The sequence below is a fragment of the Salmo trutta genome, chromosome 14, assembly GCF_901001165.1.
Source record: "Salmo trutta chromosome 14, fSalTru1.1, whole genome shotgun sequence".
Lineage (NCBI taxonomy): Eukaryota > Metazoa > Chordata > Actinopteri > Salmoniformes > Salmonidae > Salmo > Salmo trutta.
This window is the reverse complement of record NC_042970.1, coordinates 61,046,816-61,071,316: the sequence shown is the minus strand read 5'-3', so window position 1 is coordinate 61,071,316 and position 24,501 is coordinate 61,046,816. Positions and strand designations below refer to the sequence as shown.

At 42.8% G+C, this 24,501-nt stretch overlaps 1 pseudogene; it reads right to left on the bottom strand.

Moving 5' to 3' along the window:
• The window catches only part of LOC115208519 (signal-induced proliferation-associated 1-like protein 2), a 110,437-nt pseudogene that overhangs the window by 55,323 nt on the left and 30,613 nt on the right, over positions 1 to 24,501 (bottom strand).

The following is a 24,501-nucleotide window of genomic DNA, read 5'->3' as shown; positions in this document are numbered from 1 at the left end:
GAGGCTGGAGGTTAGCTGGGGGTCTAGCCTTGACGGTTGAGTTGGATTTTGAGTAACAATTTACAAAACAACTTTCATGAATAAAGTTGCAAATTATAAATAAGTTAGAAATTACTATTTGATTATTTGCAAAAGTTTAACCCCCTAGAGTGTCCATCAAAATCCGTCAGTTTAAGCTAGAGATGTGTTTTTTTGGTTGCATGGGCTGCATCTCAATCCACCACATCGCCTATGTCACCCTTCCACATCTGTGGAGAAAAGTGGTAGAGCTACAGCACTGTTTGTCAGACCAGGAGACATCCTGAAAATCGGTATTCTCCGTCTGTAGCATCCGAACAGTTTGTCACGAGACTCGTCTAGTCGGTAACGCTGATGTACCAACGTTTGTCTGTAATGTCCAAACCATTTGGGCTACAAACTAATATGACCCCACTGTAGAAAGGGGAGACTGTCACGAACAGGATGGTGTTCTCCATTTTGCTCTACAGTATTCACAAGTGTCACGGGACTCGTCTAACGGTAACCCAAACAAATTAATGAATGTAAGTATGGAGGTAGTTGTGCCAAATTAGTAAAAAAACTACAATATTTCCTGAGCTTTCTTATATCTCCTAGATAAAGGACATACACTTCAAAACCTTATTCCTTATGGTACATTTTGTGTGTATTTTTTGCTATTTCTGAATGTGTAATTCAATGCGTTTCTATGGGCTACAGTAGTAAAAGGATGATCCATGGTATGACATTCTTAAAACAATTCCATATGTCAGCTTAGAATTCCCCAACGGCTTAGTCTTAAGAATTAAGCACTTCTAGGCATTACAATCATTACTATTCATAAGCTTTTAGTTACAACATTGAAAGTCATTCATAATGTGTAAGCATTTATAAAGGCTCATTCGTGAAAGTTGTTATTAACAGTTGACATTTTCTGCACCCATGTTTCAAGAGCAACATGATCCAAAAGAATGTTTGTAACACATTAAGTGAGTGGGAATCATTGAAGTGTTTGGCTGTCTTAAGTAATGTAGCTATGATTTTGTTATTAAAGAAGAATTCAGTTTTTTTAATGGAAAATGCTTACAAATTATGAATAGAAAATAAAGTAACCTACATCAGGAAGAAAACATATGAGACAAATGACTGTAATATTTAAGAAACATAGGTGATATATGGAGTAGTAAACTAGGATACTAGTGAAGAGTGCCTCCCCAAAGAGCTTCGATTTCCCGCTGCACACAGTTAAACGTCTCTCTCCCAGTTCTCTGGATTAAGTTGCATAGGGAATTAGCTTTTAGTAAAACTAAATAGATTAGCTTTTAGCATTAGCGTGTCATAAGAAGTGCAACCACAAACTCCCCACTTAGAGTATCTCATAGGAGAACTAACATATCGTGGGATCAAACTTTCCCCATTAACTTGCCGGATTAAAAGTTGTTTAATGTCCCATTGGTATGATAATACAAAATGTCTGCTTATCTAGTCCACTGTGCATCATCTCAGAAAAGTTGTACATTTCGGTTATGTTACGATTATCTAAAGAGTTTACATTTTGGGGGGGGTTCTATGGAAGTACTTGGTTTAGTTAGAATTCAATCTTGAGTTATTTTCTATTTCACACCATTTGTGGCCTTATAACTAATTGATTATTCATTATGTATGACGGTATGACAACATTCTACCACTTCGGAATTCATTTTTCCTGCTGGTTAGCAATGTCAGAGTCCACAGTAAGAACCTGTGTACAGCATACATTTTAGGACACTCTCAGCCTTACACGACATCTCCCCTTTTCGATTATTTACCTCGCTGGTCCGGAAGGTGACCCGGTAGTTGTACTGTGCTCCCTCCTTTCCCTCATCCAGCTTTTCCCGGCGGATACTGACCGCCACGGGGCCCAAGTTCTCATCCGTGCCAAAGTAGTTCTGGTGATCTGAGGGTAAATGGTAAACGACGGTGCAACACAAACGTTAGCTGCGGTTTGGATTATGATAACATAAGAAATCTTTATTTTCCATTAAATTCACATAAAATACACATTTGGCTTTGGCACTCTGGCTTACAGGTCAAAGGTAAAAACAGACATGCAACAAACACAGTTCAGCTTAACATGATTTGCCAGATTGGACATTCCTTTGCATTCCTTAAACTCCATGAATAGGGCCTACACATCATAGATTATAACACTAGCAAAGCCAGAAAAGTAGATCAAATTCATCAAATACATGCTAACCTATAAAGATATGCCTAAACCTAGTGTATCAATAAATCAATGAGTAGACAGATACATGTCATGTAGTAATGATCCCTTTACTAATTAATGGACATTTAGGGTTGCAAAAGACATGTAACTACAGGCTCATTTCAATAAAACCTGCACGGACTGAAACCCGCACTGTCCAAAACTGAAACCTGCACTGCAGAAAAACCAGTCTTTGTAGTTCCATTAACTTCAGTACGGGTTTCATTAAATTAAGTGTTTTTCCCTCACTCCCTAGACCAGGGGTGTCAAATGAATTTTTCCCCGGGGGCCACATTCGGACTTCAACGCGGTTCAGGGAGCCGCACCATTTCCTCGGTGTCAAAATTTACTCCTGACTCTCTAGGTTTAAATTATGTGATTATTAGCGAGCTGGACACAGTCAAGAAACTGTATAAATGTAGGTCGATTAACATTTCTACACAGTTGCGATTTGGTTTTAGTCATGTTAAAGTACACATCTATATCTATTAGTGGATTCTGACATTTCAGCCAGGCCCGTTGCTGACAGGTAAAAATCAAGCACACAGCCATGCAATCTCTATAAATAAGCTTTGGCAGTAGAAATGCCTTACTGAAGAGCTCAGTGACTTTCAACGTGGTACCGTCATAGGATGCCACCTTTCCAAAAGTCAGTTCGTCAAATTTCTGCCCTGCTAGAGCTGCCCCGGTCAACTGTAATTGCTGTTATTGTGAAGTGAAAACGTCTAGGAGCAAGAACGGATCAGCCGTGAAGTGGTAGGCCACACATGCTCACAATGAATTGGAACGCCGACTGCGAGCCAGACCTAATCGCCTAACATCAGTGGCCGACCTCACTAATGCTCGTGGCTGAAGGGAAGCAAGTCCCTGCAGCAATGTTCCAACATCTAGTGGAAAGCCTTCCAAAAAGAGTGGAGGCTGTTGTAGCAGAAAATGGGAGACCAACTCCATATTAATGCACATGATTTCAGAATGAGATGAGCAGGTGTCCACATACTTTTGATCAGTTTATATGGAGTTTGTTGTCCCACAAAAACAAAAATCCCAAGAGCGTCAATGGTCTATATTATTTATTTATTATACAGTGCATTCGGAAAGTTTTCAGACCCCTTGACTTCCTCCACATTTTGTTACTTTACAGCCTTACTCTAAAATGTATTAAATAAAAAATGTCCTCAATCTACACACAATAGATCATAATGACAAAGCGAAAACAGGTTTATAGAAAATATGGGCAAAACTATTAAAAATAAACAGAACCCTTTGCTACAAGATTCAAAATTGAGCTCAGGTGCATGCTGTTTCCATTGATCATCCTTGAGATGTTTCGACAACTTGATTGGAGTCCACTTGTGGTGAATTCAATTGACTGGACATCATTTGGAAAGGCACACCTGTCTATATAAGGTCCCACCGTTGACAGTGCAGGTCAGAGTAAAAAACAAGCCATGCGTTCGAAGGAATTGGCCGTAAAGCTCCGAGACAGGATTGTGTCGAGGCACAGATCGAGGGAAGGGTATCAAAACATTTCTGCAGAATTGAAGGTCCCCAAGAACACATTGGCCTCCATCATTCTTAAATAGAAGAAGTTTGGAACCACCAAGACTCTTCCTAGCGCTGGCCACCTGGCCAAACTGAGCAATCAGGGGAGAAGGGCCTTGGTCAGGGAGGTGACCAAGAACCCGATGGTCACTCTGATAGAGCTCCAGAATTCCTCTGTGGAGATGGGAGAACCTTCCAGAAGGACGGAGCAAAGGAACGGAGCAAAGTACAGAGAGATCCTTGATGAAAACCTGCTCCAAAGCGCTCAGAACCTCAGACTGGGGCGAAGGTTCACCTTCCAACAGGACAACGACCCGAAGAACACATCCAAAATAATGCAGGAGAGGCTTCGGGACAAGTCTCTGAATGTCCATGAGTGGCCCAACCAGAGCCCGGACTTGAAACCAACATAAAATCTCTGGAGCGACCTGAAAATAGCTGTGCAGCGACGCTCCCCATCCAACCTGACGAGCTTGAGAGGATCTGCAGCGAAGAATGGGAGAAACTTCCCAAATACAGGTGTGCCAAGCTTGTAGCGTCATACCCAAGAAAACGTGATGCTGTAATCGCTGCCAAAGATGCTTCAACAAAGTACTGAGTAAAGGGTCTGAATATTAATGTAAATGTTCAGTTTTTTTATATATATTTTTTTAAATAAATTAATCATTATGGGGTAGTGTGTAGATTTATGAGGGGGAAAAAAACAATGTAATCAATTTTAGAATATGGCTGTAACTTTAAAAAATGTGGAAAAAGTCGAGGGGTCTGAATAATTTCCAAATGCACTGTAAATTATTTATTTACTACTCAAACCACCTGAGAAGGGATTTGGTGCAGATCGGTTGAGGGGGATCGATGAGACAGCCCTGGGTGATAAAGGCCTTCTGCTACAGGCTGAGCTGGGGCTGGTTGACAGCTCTGACGACCCATAGCCAACTGGATTTTATAGACCCTTTAAAGAGACATTTCAGTGAAATTACATAATTATAGATTTGTATTACCTTGAAAGAAGTTTATGGACTAGGAGAGATGAACTAGCAGACAAAGCTAAAGTGTGGATTGTATTCTCACCTTGCCCATATCGTTCTTAAAGAAATATCAGAATGTTTTATTTCACTGAACTATCCCTTTAAAAAGACCCTTGGATCCTACCCTAGAGTCATTTCAGCAAGCCATGACATCCACCATCTCAGATTGTTCTGAAATCTTATCTGTAGCATAGAAACAGTTAAGATAGGCATTCCTGAAACATTTTATATACTTTTTTTTATCTCTAAGATAGCTAATTAATTGCACCCAAATTGCTCATTTTAATTGATAGGATACACATAATATTCAATAAAGTGCATTTGAAAAGTATTCAGACTCCTTGACTTTTTCCAGATTTTGTCATTGTAAATAAGAATTTGTTCTTAACTGACTTGCCTAGTGAAATAAAGGTAAAAAAAATTACAAATAAATTATCTGTCTGCATTTCAAAAATTATCCCGAAACTTACAGTTTCCATCATAGCTGTCGTGATTAAACACACACACACACACCACACACCACACACACACACACACACACACAACTTTACTCGCATAAAAATTGTGGATGGAAATGAGGAGTATAATGACAACAAGATGTCTGTATAGTGTACGGTTCACAGATCATAAGGTCTTACCAGAGGCATGTAAAGATCTAAAAAGGGCCTGAAATAGACACTTTCATCATGATTTATGATCTTTTCATGATTGTGATACAAATGTAAAATGCATGTCAAACATTCTTCCTCCCAATGAAGTTTCTCTGTGAGGATTGCCAGAACAATCTGAGATACCAAAAATATTTTCCACCTACGCAGGTGTGGAATTGCCCGTCTTCAAGTTTAGTTCAAGTCTGTAAAATGGCTGAAAAACAGCTATTAGCATCATCTTGGGTATTTTGTATTTTCAACCTATGGATACCGACAAATGTAGAGGGAAAAAGTCATGCGCTGCATTGCGGCAGTGACTCAAGCGTGACTAGCTTCAAGAGTTGTTCACCTCAGGCAATGTCACACACTGACATAAAGGACATCTAAGTGTCATGGAAGTCACGGTCAACTAACAAGCTATATTTATGCAGTCCAAAATGCAAAGTGGAAAATTGCAGATTTTACATGTATCCTGCTATCTCAGGTATCATGTTGATGTCTATGCCAGTAAACTATTTCCTCATTTAATGAGCAGGTCATAGATATTCAGCAACGCTCAAATGTAGCTACACATGGCTAGATTCTATGGCGTGTCTGCTAATGTTGTGCATTTGTAAACACTGCAAAGCACATCATAAATTAACTTGAAAAACTGAAAATCCCCATCTGGCTCTTTCTTTAAGTTGCTAGAGTACTTTATAGTAAGGAAACAATTTAGTAATAGGTAGGTAGTCAATGCCTCTCTTACCTTTATTGTAAAAGTACTTGTGGTAGTAGTAGGCCCCCTGGTCAATGTGTTCGATTATGTAGCGCTTGTACATGTCCCTGTGGAAGGCCTGGCTCTCCCTTGACACCTCGAGCACCGACACCCCTGCGTTGGTGCACCGGGTGCTGAGCGATGATTCTACAGAGTAGCCTTGTCCTCCACCCCCATAGCTAGGAGCATAGTCTCCGCTCCCATAGCTGGCGCTGCTGGCTTTGCTCAGGGCCACCTTTCTCTCGCCCTCGCCACCAGTCTCGTTACGGAAGTACGGGCAGCTGAGCACCAGGGTATTGCTCTTCCCATCCCCCTCATCTGTGTCCATGCTGGCCTTGTGACCCAGCTCCTCGCAGCTGCCTACGGGCGACTCACAGATGGGAATTGGCGTGGCGCTGTCTCCCAGCCCAGAAGCCGGGGCCTGGCACTGAGAGGCGGCCGATGCCCCAGTGGTAGTGTTCTTCCTGCGACCCAGATCGGCGCGGTTGGCCACCGCCTCGCTGATGTTGAAGAGGACGCTCTGCACGTCATAGTGGGCAAAGCACTTCTGGAAGCTCAGGGGCCTTCCGAAGCGCCCTCCGTCCTCCTGGTCCAGGAACTCGCCCTCGCTCTTCACGTTCCGCAGCCTCCGGAAGATGGAGGTGTCGGCCTTCTCCGCCTTCATGCGTTGGATGAAGGACTTCTCCCGCTCACGGCTGTAGAGCAGGGAGCTGTCCACGTAGTCGTAGCCCGGGATGCAGACAATGTCGCCTCGCGCAATCTGGGCGGCCGTCTGTAGGCTGGGCGACAGGGTGGTGTTGAGACGCATCAGCTCCGGGAAACTCTGTGGAGGAGGCGCGCTGGGTTGGTCCGAGCGGTCCTCCATGTGGTAGCCCCTCAGGGTGCCCACAAAGCCTTCGCTGGCGCCGGACAAACCCTGCTTGTCGAGAGATGATGTGCTCCCATACTCACGGCGCAAGGTGGCCCCAGTGTTGGGGTTGATGGTGGTGTGATCCAAGTCCTCAGCACCGATGTCGCTAATGGTGACCTCACTGTTGCTCCTCTTGATCCCGGGGAAGCCCTTCATGGGGGAGTGGCTCAGGAGGTCACACAGTGGATACTTGGTCTCTGGGAACTCGGTACTGAGCAACTCCTGGCTCTTTTGGAGGATGACCTCTGTGCTAAGTTTTGACGGTCCCTTCTGGAAGGTCGGCACCAGGCTGTCATAGCGTGGCGGAGGCTGTGACTCCCAGCCATCCTTTCGCTGGGGCCAGTCCGACACCCTCGCCCGGACACCCATCTTGGGCATGGCTGGCGTTCCTTGCACGTTGGCGTTTGGAGGTCCCATGGGCCCCTTTAACGCTTGGAGTTTCTTGTTGAACGGGTTGTCCGACTGCATGAAATAATTGGAGCCCTTTGGTTTACCACCTACTCCAGCAAGATTCGCTATGTCCTCAGTCCAGAGGCTAGGCACATTCATATCCTGTGTACAGGCACCTTACAGTCCCAAATTTCATGACTGATTTCCAATACAAGCCATTTGTTCTGGAAACTGCTACCATGTAGTATTAGACAAAAACCCAAATCTGGGGTTTCACTTCGCCAGGTCCATAATCCATAGAAAAGGATTAGATTGACAGATCTGCTTGGGTCTCTGAAGGACAGTGCAGCATAGAAGATGAAGATCCTTTCCTGGTCCACATCAAGCCAATAACAGCCACATGGTGATCCTTTGTGGATTCAGATCTTAAAGTGAGAAACAAAACATGGTTAATTTCATAAAAATTATAACATCAAAATAAAAACAGGTCTAAAATTGTATTTCACCTTCAATTTGTGCAAAGGCCTAAACATAATGAACATCAATCGCCATTTCATTGCTATTTCGGTTTAATCAATCGGATCGAAGGCCTACAAACAATGTCCATGTACCAATACTAGAACAAAAAGACATTTGTATTGCTTTGATAGGGTTTTTGGCAGCTTTTAACACATTGGGAACGGTGTGGCTGAAAGATGAAAGGCCTTTTCAAGTTCAACGGCTCATTTGCAATAATTCAGAATTAATTATTTCATGTCTCTAGGTGCTGCGAGCTACATGCCTGTAAATGGCCCACAACCTTGTTGAATTTGAAAGATTTAGCGCAGTTATCTGATCTGTATTAATGTAACATGACAAACCGTCTATGCAACAACAAAAAACATCATGCAGACAGCGAACACTTCTTAAACTCACAATGAATGCCTTCCAGGTCTTAGAGAGGAGTAACAATGTCGTGCGAATCATCCCCTCTCTCTCAAAGTCAACTATTTATCACACTGCCTCTGGACAGTGGAGTCATTTATCATTTTAAAGTTGAAGAGGGCAGGATTTCAGAAAACAGCAGAAAACAGCCAACTTAACCAGTATGTAGTTAGTCATCTTGGAATGTGATTAACCGTGTGAACATGTGACCAACATTTCAACCTTCCTGATAAGTACTGTATGCATTTGAAAGTCATACTAATAAGAACTGTGACAGCATTACTGTGAAATTGCCCTTATTAAAAATGTTAAAAAGAGTGGGTGTGTTGATGTGAAGGTAGTTACATTATTCAGAGGATTTATTTCAAAATAGGCTACAATGTTCTTGAACAAGGAGAAATGTATATTCATACCTGATTTGAATATCCATAATTCACCATTTCCTGTAGTAAACGTCGACAAATTTAACACCAGGGGGTATATTCATATTTTTTTATTTAAACTTTTTATAACTAGTCAAGTCAATTAAGAACAATTTCTTATTTACAATGACGGCCTAACAAAAGGCCTCCTGCGGGGGCTGGGATTAATAAATTAGGACAAAACACACATCACGATAGGAGAGACAACACAACACTACCTAAAGAGAGACCTATGACAACAACAGCATGGCAGCAACACATGACAACACAGCATGGTAGCAACACAACATGGTAGCAGCACAAAACAGGGAACAAACATTATTGGGCACAGACAACAGCACAAAGGGCAAGAAGGTAGAGACAACAATACATCACACAAAGCAGCCACAACTGTCAGTAAGAGTGCCCATGATTGAGTCTTTAAATGAAGAGATTGAGATAAAACTGTCCAGTTTGAGTGTTTGTTGCAGCTCGTTCCAGTTGATAGCTGTAGTGAACTGAAAAGACGAGCGACCCAGGGATGTGTGTGCTTTAGGGACCTTTAACAGAATGTGGCTGGCAGAACGGGTGTCGTATGTAAAGGATGACGGCTGCAGTAGAAATCTCAAATAGGGGGGAGTGAGGCCTAAGAGGGTTTTATAAATAAGCATCAACCACTGGGTCTTGCGACGGCTAAACAGAGATGACCAGTTTACAGAGGAGTATAGAGTGCACTGATGTGTCCTATAAGGAGCATTGGTGGCAAATCTGATAGCCGAATGGTAAAGAACATCTAGCCGCTCGAGAGCACCCTTACCTGCCGATCTATAAATTACACCTCCGTAATCTAGCATGGGTAGGATGGTCATCTGAATCAGGGTTAGTTTGGCAGCTGGGGTGAAAGAGGAGTGATTACGATAGAGGAAACTAAGTCTACATTTAACTTCAGCCTGCAACTTTGATGTGCTGAGAGAAGGACAGCATCTAGCCATACTCCCAAGTACTTGTATGAGGTGACTACCTCAAGCTCTAAACCCTCAGATGAAGTATCACACCTGTGGGGAGAGGGGCATTCTTCTTACCAAACCACATTACCTTTGTTTTGGAGTGGTTCAGAACAAGGTTAAGGGCAGGGAAAGCTTGTTGGACACTAAGAAAGCTTTGTCGTAGAGCGATTCTAACATAAAATCCGGGGAGGGGCCAGCTGAGTATAAGACTGTTTCATCTGCATATAAATGGATGAGAGCGTTTCCTATTGCCTGAGCTATGTTGCTAATACAATGTTGGAAAATACCAGTCTGAATACATCCCAAATGGCACCCTATTCACTACATGGGCCCCAAAACTTTGACCAGACGGAAAAGTCCCCCTACCCTTTGAGGATAAAGAGTCCTTATCCTTTCATCTGTGTCTCTTGCCTCATTGTATTGAATGGTACTGATTGGATGCTCATTTGAATTAAGGTTACCTTAAATAGTGTACAAAAATTATAATAAAAAATAAAAGAGTATGATAACTAGAATAAAGTTATAGGACACTTTTGAAAGCGCCACATCCATTCCACCTCCATGGACCTTTACCGACTAGTTTATAACCAAACAGTCTCAGCAAGAGCCAGACAGACTATTGCGCACTAATCAGTGCAGAAACACCTCTAACAGACGGCTGTTTAAAACGAGCATTAAGCATTCATAACATCAAGGTGTAAAAGTTATTTGCAATCACTACAAAGGCAGCCGTGCTATGATTGGACACGGAACACTGAGGGGGCCCAAGGCGGAGCAACCGATGCCATCCGCCCCCAATGATGCCCTATTCCATTATTAAAAACACCCGAATAAAATAAGGAAGAGATGGAATATGAGAAAAGGGTCCTCATTAAAAATGCATGGCCTTGATGTCCGACCGCTTGAGAGCAAACAGATCATGAAAGCGCGAGATGAAAACAGCCTGTGACATCCTTTTTTTCCCCTTCAGTACTCATCATGAATCTTCTGAAAGGTTCCTGCCTTGCCATAAGAGGACAACTTTGGTTCTAAGGCTTGAGTCAGTTATTTGATCTACAAAGCCGAATCACGTGGATACGGTTTAGAGCTACAATTTCATACTGCTTTACATATCAGTATGTATACTTCCTATCGGCCATCAAGAGTCTGACTGATGCTGCAGTTGGGTGTGATTGATGCTGGAAGTTAGGACAAGCTAAAGTATGATGCTGCACTGCATCGGACGCTTGATTCTTCAATATGTCAATGTTTGTGTTGTAATACGTCTCATATTTACTATTGTAAAGTGGTTTTTCCACTGGTGAATGCACCAATTTGTAAGTCGCTCTGGATAAGAGCGTCTGCTAAATGACGTAAATGTAAATATTTGTGGGTACAGAAAAGTACATACAGCACTAAATTAAGCAATATGTTTTTATGGAGAGACGAACAATTGCAATACAAACAAATAGTAATGATCAAGAGTCAGATAAATTGCACAAATGTGTTCGGGCATCAATCCGTCCCTAGATGGACTTTAAAATAAGACCATCTAAAAAGGGGGAAAGAAAACAAATAAAAACAGACAAACGTGGTCACAAATGAACAGATGACACCGTCCATCAAACGTCAGCCTGAATGTAGGCTACAGTCTCGCCACTGCTGGTTAATGACAGAACTGCTCCAGTTGGTTCCACGAACCAGCGGGGCACACCGAGCCGGTCGTTCACCCAAACATAACGGTAATCAATGAGGGAACAGCGCAAATGCTAGGGTAGTGACATGGTCTGGGGGCAACATTTGGCTGGGAGGCAGGGTAATGTTGTTTTGGTTGAAATCTATAGAATGGACACTCCCGTGTACCCTGACAGTGGTACAGTGAAGTGGATGTCAGTACTGGATATTGGATTCCGTGATTTGAGAGAGTTTGAGATGAATGGTGTGTGGCATCTAGAAATGAGCTAGGCCTGTACTTGTTATGTCTGTCTGCATGGCTCAAATCAATTTCACATACTGTTACACTGAACTATAGATTTATATGTGATCTGGAAATTGTACTTGAGCTATATTCTTATGCGATGAAGCTATTATTTTCAGTACTACAGTTTTTCAGTGGCATTTTGGAAATGCTCATGCAGTCCATTTATCATCAGACTTCATTAACCACGGGAACGAGCTCACTGGCGCAAGTGGCGATGTCCTTTGGGAACATTGGGTGCAGATTAGAGAAAGCAGACAGACGGACCTCCACTTGGAGGTATGATGAGGTGGGCAAAAACAATGACAGAGAAAGGAGGTCAGTGAGCAGTGGAAGCTTACGCTGTCCAGTTCCAAAAGCCCCAGAGACACACAGCGCCATCATTCCTTTGTTCTACTTTGACATGTGCACTTTTTTGATGTCATCCATTAGAATGAGTTCCAATTTAGAAAGAGATGTTCCAACCAAACAATGTCACCTGTACTGTAGTCGACACCTGCCAGCCTGTATAACCTATTATTAAAGTCTCATTCCACTCCATGAATTCAGCCCTCATGTTAAATAAAAAGGTAAACCACCCAGAATAAATATAAAGTTATTTTATTGGCTGTTTTGTCCCTGCTGGACAAAAATGGTTCAATGTGAGCTTTATCTTTACCATTAAAAATTATTCAAGAATGTAAAACATCCTGTATGTATATTTTTTTTTTTGGGGGGGGGGTTTAAAACGAGATTCAAATTCACACAGAGGGATTGACCGCAATATGCAGTGAAGCCTTCGAAATCAACGCGCTCATGTCTCCAGCGGCTGATTAGGACCGTATCCAAACCAGGGGGCAAGAATACAATGGAGTCAAGCCCGCTTCCAACACCGTACATGGGTGCATCCCTTTAACTGGCAACCCACCCTGGTACTCGCATACCCTCACACATCAATAAGACAGAGCTAAGCTAGCGGGTTCCCCATCCATCTTCACACTGCTTGTCTGTTCTGCCTTGTTAGGTGCACTAAGCACCCAGGCATTTTAGGCCCCTGGAAGAACTACGAGATACACACAGTCGCAAGCCCTAATGCCTTCCGTGTCAGGGGGAATTTCGCCAGGATTTATTCCAAGTGGAGGCAGGCAGGGTGGGGTGAGGGTGGGGGGGTACAGACGGGGATCAGTTCACATACACATTCCAGTGCGGTCCTTCAACATGCACTCCACCACGACATGCATGTGTACGTTTCATTTTGATTCCCAAAGCAGAGGCAAAATAGTATGTGTGTAGTTTAAAATGACTACTCCCTCAGGAAGGCAGGTTGGTTGGGGGGTGGGAGAGGTTGGTCGTCCGTCGAGAACATGGTTTAGTTGTGGGGCTGTAGCTAGTGAAAAGGGGCAGTGGCAGTAGGTGGGCCCACTGAAGGTATGGAGCAAGGCCGAAAATAAACAAATAGACAGTAAATGCAGAACATCAAGGAGGTGAACGTAAACACCGATGGCTCTGCAGGGGCTAAATGAAAGACGGACCCCTGGGAAGGTTCTGGGGGGGGGGGGGGAATAGTGCATCTGGACGTTAACATTGGTTTTGTTTTTGTTGTGGATATTTTCTCTTCTTTCGGTCTTTCTGCTTACTATATAAAACAGACCCCAGGGGTATACTACAAAGCAGGATCAATGAGCTTGCCAACTAACTTGCCTAAAATACTTTGAAATGGGCATAGTCTAATCGAGTCAACAACTAAAAACACAAAAGTTTAGATTACTTAATTAAAATTGATTTATGGTTGTTTATCAAAGTTAGCTGGCTAACTTATTGATCCTGCTTTGTAGTATACCCCTCAGCACCCACCCTGGGACACTTCAAAAGGTTGGGCCAAGGGCTATTTCACAGTGGTTGCTCTTCCATATCCTAATGTACATGGTACAGGTATTCATGTTGGAGTATAAAGTACTGTATCATTACTTTCAAATCAGCCTGTCTGCAGTCTCCAGCAGTTTTTGGCAAACCAAGTAGTCAGTGCGAGGGGCTGCCAATAAAGCTCTCGTTGACTTTTATTGAAAGTGGGATGGCTATGCTCTGGCTCTGCTGACTGGCCCAGTTGACTTGGATCAGCTGTTCAAATAAATCAAGGCCAGAACTCACCAGAAGCCCTTTTCACCCTGAGAGCTAACTCCCGGCCAACACAACCCTCTACAGCTGAGCTCTAGGCAAGCTGCCAGGTGGAACCAAGATAAGGGGGTTTGTTTGCATAGATAAAGCACAGATGACATCTTTCAACAAGTTATGGGAACTGTATATTGGGCTATTGTTTGATTAGCAACATGGTTCTCCAGGCTCGATCACTTAAGAGCCCACGCAAGGAGCTCCCAGCTGAGATGAAACTGCTGGACTAGGACAGTGTTGACTTTTTGTTTGTTTCTTTTAGGGGGTCTGACATTTTGTTCAACTCCCCCATCTGGACTTCTCATGCTGGGAAACACTCCCACGTTCTTCTCCTTATTTCCCTTAACAGGAAGCACTGGAATTTGGGGGCAATTAAGTGTGTTAAGGCTCAGTTATTCTAATTTCTAACTTTTAACGTAATGCCTACCAGCATGCCTTGCAGCATGCAACAATGGCACTCTCTTAGAGGCTAAGGACCAGACGGAGATGTGACTGGGATGTGACTGTGTTGTTACCAAACGACTTGGAACGAGTTTCATAACTATAGCACAAGGATGGGATGCCCAAGACCCAAAACCTTTCATCTGCAGACTGTTGCTGTGTCTACCTATAAAGGCTCAAATCACGCGCCATGCTTTTCCTGTTTCGTTTTTAAACTTCAGCACACTAAACCTGGGGGGGCCACTATGTAAGCAGCAGACTCTTCGTGAAATGGCTTAAGTTTTTGCAATTCGTTGAAATGAAGAAAAAAAACCCAGACGAAATCACCTGAAAAGGCAGCATCAATCCTTTGAGAGCATCATTTTTAAAAGATGAGCTTGAAGACAAGACCAGCATATAGGGCAGTCTCTCAGAACCAGGTTGGGAGGGAAAAAGCCCTGTTGGTGAAGGGGACATGGTCTGGAACGAGACTGTTTGAGGAAATGGACTACAGGCGAGCCTGAAGATACAGATTACAGGCTCGCAGGTTGGTCAGGCATTGTTTGGAAAGGACAGGTGCTCGAGATAAGACGGTTTACTGTGTCACTGCATCTTACCACTCGTCTTAAAAACAAAAAGTGAGGAAAACAGTAGTAGGACATGATTTTTTTTCTCCACTAAACTGTACAGCTGCTACACAAATATGAACTTTTCAGCATACACAGGCCTGTGGACAAATGTGTCTGCGTGGTGGTAACCGTTTGCTGCGTAACAAGAAACACGAAAGAAATGGGTCAGCCCTCGGTTGATGACGTCAGTTGGGTTGCCACTCATAACACGGCTGGTTTTGGGCTCGTCGCTTGCTGCTGTTGCAGACGCTTTGCTTCTGGGCACATAGGAGGGTGTGCACAAAACACACAAGAACAAGCTCGGTGCACGCACACAGCCTTGGTGTTCCCTTTCATTTCTATATTGATTTTATACTAAAAAGGGCAGTGCTATCTCCAATGACAATGGCAGCAGACACAGACGGGGAGAGCGAAACGAGAAGACGGACAGGCTGTTTTTTGCAAGCCTATTTACTGCCAGCGTTTTCCCAGAGAGATATTTGAGGAAAGCCGCCTGTTGCATTGTCTGTTGACATAAAATTAACCCCATTGGGTGGGAACGAGGAGGAATCATTCATGCTAGAATGCTCATGAAAAACAGGAGAAAGAGAGGCGGCAACTGAAGTCTCCTACAAAGATGAAAAAGGAGAAGAACAAAAAAAACAGAGCAGCAGGTAGCTTGGTCGCATTCCAGTCGCTCTGCTTTGCCTGAATGAAGTCCAGTCAGTCATCCCATATCGGCCTATAGCTAGGCCTAGTTGTCAAACAATAACACCTTTAAGTAGAAGTACATCCATCCACCCTCAAAATAATCAACCATCTGGTGACTGAGAGAGCACTGAACAGAGAGCTAGCGAGACTCCCCTCACACCCTGCTGTGAGAGGGACGGGATGTGTAGCTAGCTACCCCCAGTGTGTGTCCTCCCTGAACAAATGCCGACACCCCCCTCCCCCCTCTCCGAAACTCTCAACCCCACAACTCCTGTCCCCAATGTTCATTTGGCAAAGGAATCACCTCATTTGCATAACAACACATGTAGGCTGTCCTGCTGCATCCTCTCTCAACTGACACCATTTCGTGATCAGACGACACACACACACTGGAGTGAGGCGGGGGAAAGCACCTTCCCAGTTGGCAAGAGAAGCAAGACTTGGCAACTGTGTAGCTACAGTAGGAGAGGGGCAGATTTAGTAGTTCTACTGATTCAAGAGGAATTTTCACAAGAGTACAAGGTTTGTTTTGTCACTGGAAAATGGCAGTTGGAAGCAATTAGTTCCACGGATGAGTTATTACAGTTAAGATGGATGCATAGGAAAACCTGGGAAGTTGACATTTCCGAAACATGTACATTTGTTCTGAACATGATGATTTCTTTGACACTCCATATGGAAATGAGCCCAACACACACACACACACAACTTGGAACACTCAAACCTGGCAACGGCTAGAAGGAAAGGGGGGGGGGGAGTGATGAGATTGCAACTGTAGGGGGAGGATATGCCCTTAGCACTTAACAGTCCCACACACGCAAACACACACTTCGCATTGGTCAAAAACAATTTGGAGACATGCAAACAACCTGAGACACTAATAGCAGACAACACAGCTGCATCCTACCCAAACATATGGAATTTCATGTTTTCATGTACTGCTCTATTATTTACCTGCATTAAATTGAGGTTTAAGAGTCTATAAACACTGCAATCTTTTACATTTTAAACTTTGTGAAGAGGTAGTGACACCATGTCAAATGCAATTAACTAAATGTAATTAGGCTTTTTCTGTCTTTTTCAACAAAAATCTGGTAGCCTTTTTAATGATTCATTCACATTATGAATAATGCCACAGGCTCTTCTCTTATTACCTCCACTGGTAAAGATTTGACCCGCAATTAGGGCAGCTGCTTGTCTGTTTTTTTTTCTTCTATAGTGAATATATAGTACATGAGAGAGAGAGAGAGAGAGAGAGAGAGAGAGAGAGAGAGAGAGAGAGAGAGAGAGAGAGAGAGAGAGAGAGAGAGAGAGAGAGAGAGAGAGAGAGAGAGAGAGAGAGAGAGAGAGCGCGAGAGAGACTGACAAGAGGAAGAAAAAAATAAAATGGAGTGAATGCCTGATTGCAGCTCGTGTAGCTTCGCCCCAACTGATAATCCTCTATCCTCCTTTTGACAACGTCTCCAACTGCCGAACTGATTGGGAGGCATTAGCATGTGTATAGAGAAAATGGACACCGTGACATTCAGCTTATCAGGACGGCAGATACAACCTGATTGTGTCGCCCACAATAACCCCGGTCCACGGCGCAACCCCCCAATTTCTGAGGGACTGAAAGAGTCTTTAGAGGGGGAACAGCAGGATTGAAGAAGGGCCTTTCAATTTATTCTGGGGGGGGGGTTGGGGTGCAAAATAAAAGAACTGCACCCCTTTAAATTCCTGAGCTTTAAAAAGAAAGACGCAAAGGAGGCAAAGGATCTGGTGCTTTCAGAGCTTCAAATAGGACCTTCTATGGGCCATATGCTGTGGCTGCATATTTTTGACTTCCTGTGGATTGCAGCGAAAGAATAGGACAAAGGTACGGAGGGAGAGAGATTTTTCATAGAGATCACAAGCGGAGGTCGCGATTTTGGCCGGTGTGTATGGGTATACGTGTGTGTGTGTGTGTGTGTGTGTGTGTGTGTGTGTGTGTCTGTACATGCATGCGTGTCTGCGTCTGCACTAAATTCACCTCCCCACTCCCTTTCACTTGGGAACGTGTTTTGGAAGCGTTACCAAGTCTGACAAGAGATCATCTGGGATCAACCAAAGTCTAAGAGAAACATCCTCGACAAGAGCATGATGCTTCTGCTTAATCCTCAAGTACACCGCCACCAGTGCCTCTATTTAGACAGACTAGAGAGATCGGTCTCTAAGTCAATAAGTAACACTTCTTCATCTGTTTTACACTGGTCGTAACTGTATAAACATCTTACAATACAGGGTTTGATGCCGAGGGCTTGATTCTGTGTGCTCAGAATCAAGCCCTGAAAACGTCTGTCTGGTGCAACCAAAAACAGGCAAAAAGAGAAATATCGTTCAGTTTGTTTAGACTCTAGGGTGGGGGGGAGCTGTAAGTAATGCTAATTTAATCATTCTTCTACATGCTTAAAATGCAGTGGTATGTTTTACCGTGGTAAATATGAAAATTAAAGTGAAAACACCCCCACCTCTCAGTCATGGTTTAAACCGTTTGTATGTGGTGGCGCTGTAGTAGTAGTGCTGAATTTCGGCCACAGCTGAGCTCCTTTACGCATAGGGTTTGCTTTGTACTTCCTCACTTTCACCATTTGTTTGCCATGTATCCTTAAAAAAGCTGTTGATTTACCATTGTTGGCTTTTGTCAGGCAGCTGTTTAGTGCTCATTGCTTTGTTTCAGGTGCATGCGGGTACTGGTGTTCTACGTGCCTTAACCTGTCTGGGCTAGGGGGCAGTATTTTCACGGCCGGATGAAAAATGTACCCAATTTAAACAGGCTACTACTCTGGCCCAGAAATTAGAATATGCATATTATTAGTAGATTTGGATAGAAAACACTCTGAAGTTTCTAAAACTGTTTGAATGGTGTCTGAGTATAACAGAACTCATATGGCAGGCAAAAACCTGAGAAAATTCCAAGCAGGAAGTGGAAAGTCTGAGAATTGTAGTTCTTCTTTTGATTCTCTATCGAAGCTACAGTGTCTGTGGGGGACGTTGCACTTCCTAAGGCTTCTAAAGCCTTCAGAAAGTGGTTTGAGCATTTTCCTGTCACCGGGCAGATAATAGGAGCTCAGTTACTGAGTGGTCTGCCTGGCAACAAAGGGATTGGATATGCGCAGTCACGCCGTTCCTTCTTTTTCTTCTTGAATGAATATGCTATTGTCCGGTTGGAATATTATCGCAATATTACGTAAAAAATACCATAAAGATTGATTTTAAACAGAGTTTGAAATGCTTCTAAGTACGGTAATGGAACATTTTGACTTTTCGTCTCTCGTTCCGCGCTCGCACGTTATGCCTTTGGATAAGTGATCTGTACGCACGAACAAAATAGAGGTATTTGTACATAAATGTGGATTATTTCAAACAAAAACAACATTTCTTGTGGAAGTAGCAGTCCTGGGAGTGCATTCTGACGAAGATCAGCAAAGGTAAGAGAATATTTCTAATACTAATTCTGAGTTTAGGTTGCCCCGAACTTGGCGGGTGTCTGAATAGCTCACCATGATGGCTGAGCTATGTACTCAGAATATTGAAAAATGTGCTTTCTCCGTAAAGCTATTTTAAAATCTGACACAGCGGTTGCATCCAGGAGTAGTCTATCTATAATTCTTTAAATAATTGTTATATATTTTGTCAACGTTTATGATGAGTATTTTTGTAAATTGATGTGCACGTTCACCGGACGTTTTGGTGGGAATACATTTTCTGAACATCACGCGCCAATGTAAAATGCTGTTTTTGGATATAAATATGAACTTTATTGAACAAAACATAACATGTATTGTGTAACATAATGTCCTAGGAGTGTCATCTGATGAAGATTGTCAAAGGTTAGTGCTTCATTTAGCTGTGTTTTGGGTTTTACTGACACATGTCCTTGCTTGGAAAATGGCTGTGTGATTATTTTTGTCTATGTACTCTCCTAACATAATCTAATGTTTTGCTTTCGCTGTAAAGCCTTTTTGAAATCGGACAATGTGGTTACATCAAGGAGAAGTGTATATTTAAAATGGTGTAAAATAGTTGTATGTTTGAGAAAGTTGAATTATGACATTTTGTTGTTTTTGAATTTGCCGCCCTGATATTTCACTGGCTGTGTCCCGCAGGTGAGACGCTAGCGTCCCACCTAGCCCATAGAAGTTAAAGTATTAGATTTTCTATAAATATTTGTTTTCTTTCCTTTATCAACTGATGGTTGACACTATCACTAGACAACTAGCCTACAGCTGGACACCAATGGGCATCCAATCTATCCAACAAGTATACGTTAATGACAGCAGGCATATAACCTTCGGTTAGAAGCATTCGATTTTGCAAATGGCATAGGCCTACGTTATTTTTGGATTTGTGCCCATGAGAACGGTTTTCACTGTGAAACAGGCATAGCTACACATACAGGACATTTTCCCAGATATCTAAGATCAATGATTTATACAGGGTTTAAGTTCAATTGTTAAATGCTTAAAAATGACACTTAACACTGTCATGAATGTAATTAAATGTAAGGAAAGGTAGTGTTATGTCACATGATCTGTAAAGACCCCAAGCATTAACACATTAAGCACAATTTATTTTTACCAGTACACATTCGCTACCAGTAGGCCTATTAGGAGTTCATGGTAATACACATTGTAGACTGGTTTTATAAGTTGACCGTGTGTGTTAGGGTGATCATCCCGTTTTCCCCAGGAAAGTTTCAGCCGCATTTTAGATGTCCCAACTTTTCAAGCTACAAAAAAGGTACATTTGTCAGCAAGACGCATCAGTTAATGTAGACCTAATCAATGGCAATGGCTGAATGTTACAGATGTCCATTTCCATTCATAAATTGGTGCGAGTATACATGCGGTTATGTATACTGGAATTATTTTAGAGTGTACATGGACCCTACTTTCATTTTATTGACTTGGACAATCAGATGAAAATATCATCAATGCTAATTCATTTTGACTGTTTAAATTACGTGTTTATTATTAGGCCCATAAAATTGTGCAAGCGTGTGCACTCAATACAGACCAGCCCCCACCTTCCCTAATGTCACCGTGTATTTCGCACTCTGCTTAGGAGTCACACATGCAATATTAAAAACTAGCGTCATTGTTACTTATCGTTTCAGAGTGCATCAAATGCCACGCAAGATCTCACGCAACGTTAATGGTTTAAGCCTCCGAAAAAAAAGTCGCTGAAAGCCAGTCCCAGTGGATACAATTTTAGGATTACTTTGTCAGTCTTTTGCTCAATCACGCAACAGCAGATTCGTAAAAGCTTTTAGAAAGCTTGTCTCTTCAAAACATATTTAGGTGTCTAACCCTCAACCACTCTCCTTTGTCGTAAAATATGTGGTCCGCATTATACTAATCCACATTTAACACAAACAAGAATCACCGGCGGTTGTTCTCCACACCCCATTGAAAACTTTCCTGTCTTTTTAAATAGATCTCTGTGGGTGAGGGAGGAGTGTGAGTAAATGGACTGTGTGTGTGTGTGTGTGGGGGGGGGAAATAGCATTTCAGTCTGGTGGAGGAGTGCTGTAGATCACTGCCTCCCAAATCAGACAGCTGTCAATTATGTGTTGTCTGTGGGCAGAGAGAGGACAAGAGACAGAAATAAGAAAGAGTGAGGCTGAAATGGACAGACGCAAAGAAAAGAGAAGGAATAAGAGTGGGATTGATAAAGATGAAGAGAGGAGGGGGAAAAAGCAATACGGGGAATAATAAGAGAGGGAGAGATACAAATGGAGACCGAACGACAGACATGAAGGAGATAGAGAACAGGAGAAAGACAACGTTTTTAGGTCAACCCTTTTCTTCTCCTAACACCAAAAATATCCGAATACATATTTGGACACGTTCACTCTGCAGCCACAACAACCAGAGACTAACAAGACCTGAATGACCCTGGTGACCCCAGACTGTTTATCAACATACACTACATGACCAAAAGTATGTGGACACCTGCTCCACTCTTCTAGCAAGGCTTTCCACTAGATGTTGGAACATTGGAAGCAAGTCTCCACAGCATTCAGCCACAACAGCATTAGTGAGGTCACACACTGATGTTGGGTGATTAGGCCTGGCTCGCAGTCGGCGTTCCAATTCACCCAAAAGGTGTTCGATGGAGTTGAGGTCAGGGCTCTGTGCAGGCCATTCAAGTCCCCCCTCTCCCCGATCGACGAATAATTTCTGTATGGACCTCGCTTTGTGCATGGGGGCATTGTCATGATGAAACAGGAAAGAGCCTTCCCCAAACTTTACATTTAGCACTATGCATTGGGGCAGGTAGCGTTTTCCTGGCATCTGCCAAACCCAGATTAGTCCGTCGGACTGCTAGATGGTGAAGCATGATTAATCAATCACTCTAGAGAAAAGCTGTGCTGACATTTCGTCCACAGGCATTTTGGAACTTGGTAGTGAGTGTTACAACCGAGGAGAGACGCGCTGCGCGCTTCATCACTCGACGGTCCCGTTCTGTGAGCTTGTGTGGCCTACCACTTGGCGGCTGAGCCGTTGTTGCTCCTAAACGTTTGCACTTCACAATAACAGCACTTACCGTTGACCGGGGCAGCTCTAACAGTGCAGAAATTTGATGAACTGACTTGTTGGAAAGGTGGCATTCTATAACGGTACCATGTAGAAAGTCAATGAGCTTTTAAGTAAGTCCATTCTACTGCCAACGCGTGTCTACGGAGATTGCATGGCTCTGTGCTCAATTTTATACACCTGTCAGCTATGGGTGTGACTGAAATAGCCAAATCCACTCATTTGAAGGTGTCCACATCATTTTATATATATATGGCGTAGTTTCCACTTGAAAGAGGGGGTGTGGATAATCCTCTTCATCAGGGTGTGTGCCAATGACTGTATATATTAATGGACAAAGCCATCAGTCATGTGACACCACTCATTTCTGTGTGCAGACAGCCAAATTAAATTGGTTTAGATCGCATCTCATGGAAACATAACATGAGCAGTCTGAGCTACTCTTGAAAGTGAGGTTGCAAACTTGCTCAGCGCAGCCCCCTCTCATTGAGTAACTCATGGCTGACCGGGGTACTGCAGGCTGCCATTACAAACTCAATTATCCTTATAACTTCATCTGTGTGTGATTTTAAAATAATTGGTTCAATGACATAAAGTACTCAGACCCCTTAACTTTTTCCACATTTTGTTACGTTACAGCCTTATTCTAAAACATACACCATCGTTAAAAAGTTTGGGGTCACTTAGAAATGTCCTTGGGATTCTGCCTAGAAGGCCAGCATCCCAAAGTCGCCTCGACACTGGGGACGTTGAGACTGGTGTTTTGCGTGTACTATTTAATGTAGCTGCCTGTTGAGGACTTGTGAGGCGTCTGTTTCTCAAACTAGACACTCCAATGTACTTGTCCTCTTGCTCAGTTGTGCACCATGGGCCTCCCACTCTTCTTTCTATTCTGGTTAGAGTCAGTTTGTGCTGTTCTGTGAAGGGAGTAGTACACAGCGTTGTACGAGATCTTCAGTTTCTTGGCAATTTCTCGCATGGAATAGCCTTCATTTCTCAGAACAAGAATAGACTGCTGAGTTTCAGAAGAAAGGTCTTTTTTTTTAGCCATTTTGATCCTGTAATCAAACCCACAAATGCTGATGCTCCAGATACTCAACTATTCTAAAGAAGGCTAGTTTTATTGCTTCTTTAATCGGAACAACAGATTTCAGCTGTGCTAACATAATTACAAAATGTTTTTCTAGTGATCAATTAGCTTTTTAAATTAGCTAACACAACGTGCCATTGGAACACCGGAGTAATGGCTGCTGATAAGATATTCCATTTTATTTATATTTTTAAATCAGCCCGTTTCCAGCTACTATAGTCATTTACAACATTATTGTCAACACTGTATTTCTGATCAATTTGATATTATTTTAAATGGACAAAAAAAAGTGCTTTTCTTTCAAAAACAAGGACATTTCTAAGTGACCCAAAACTTTTGAATGGTAATATATATATATATATATATATATATATATATAAAAAAAAAAATGTATATATTAATTTTTTAAATTCTCAATCTACACACAATACCCCATAAGGACAAAGTGAAAACAGGTTAAGTATTCAGACCCTTCGCTATGAGACTCGAAATTGAGCTCAGGTGCATCCTGTTTCCATTGATCATCCTTGAGATGCTTCTACAACTTGAATTGAGTCCATCTGTGGTAAAGTCAATTGATTTGACATCATTTGGAAAGGCACACACCTGTCTATACAAGGTCCCACAGTTGACAGTGCATGTCAGAGCAAAAACCAAGCCATGATGTTGAAGGAATTGTCTGTAGAGCTCCGAGATAGGATTGTGTCGAGGCACAGATCTGGGGAATGGTACCCCCAAAAAATGTATGCAGCACTGAAGGTCCCCAAGAACACTGTGGCCTCCATCATTCTTAAATGGGTGAAGTTAGGAACCACCAAGACTCTTCCTAGAGCTGGCCGCTCGGCTAAACTGAGCAATCGGGGGAGAAGGGCCTTGGTCAAGGAGGTGACCAAAAACCTAACAGTCACTCTGACAGAGCTCTAGAGTTCTTCTGTGGAGAAGGACAACCATCTCTGCAGCACTCCACCAATCAGGCCTTTATTGTAGAGTGGCCAGACAGAAACCACTCAGTAAAAAAGGCACATGATTGCTCACTTGGAGTTTGCCAAAAGGCACATAAAGGACTCAAAGATTCTCACATAAAGATTCTCTGGTTTGAATATTGAACTATTTGGCCTGAATGCCAAGCATCATGTCTGGAGGAAACCAGGCACGG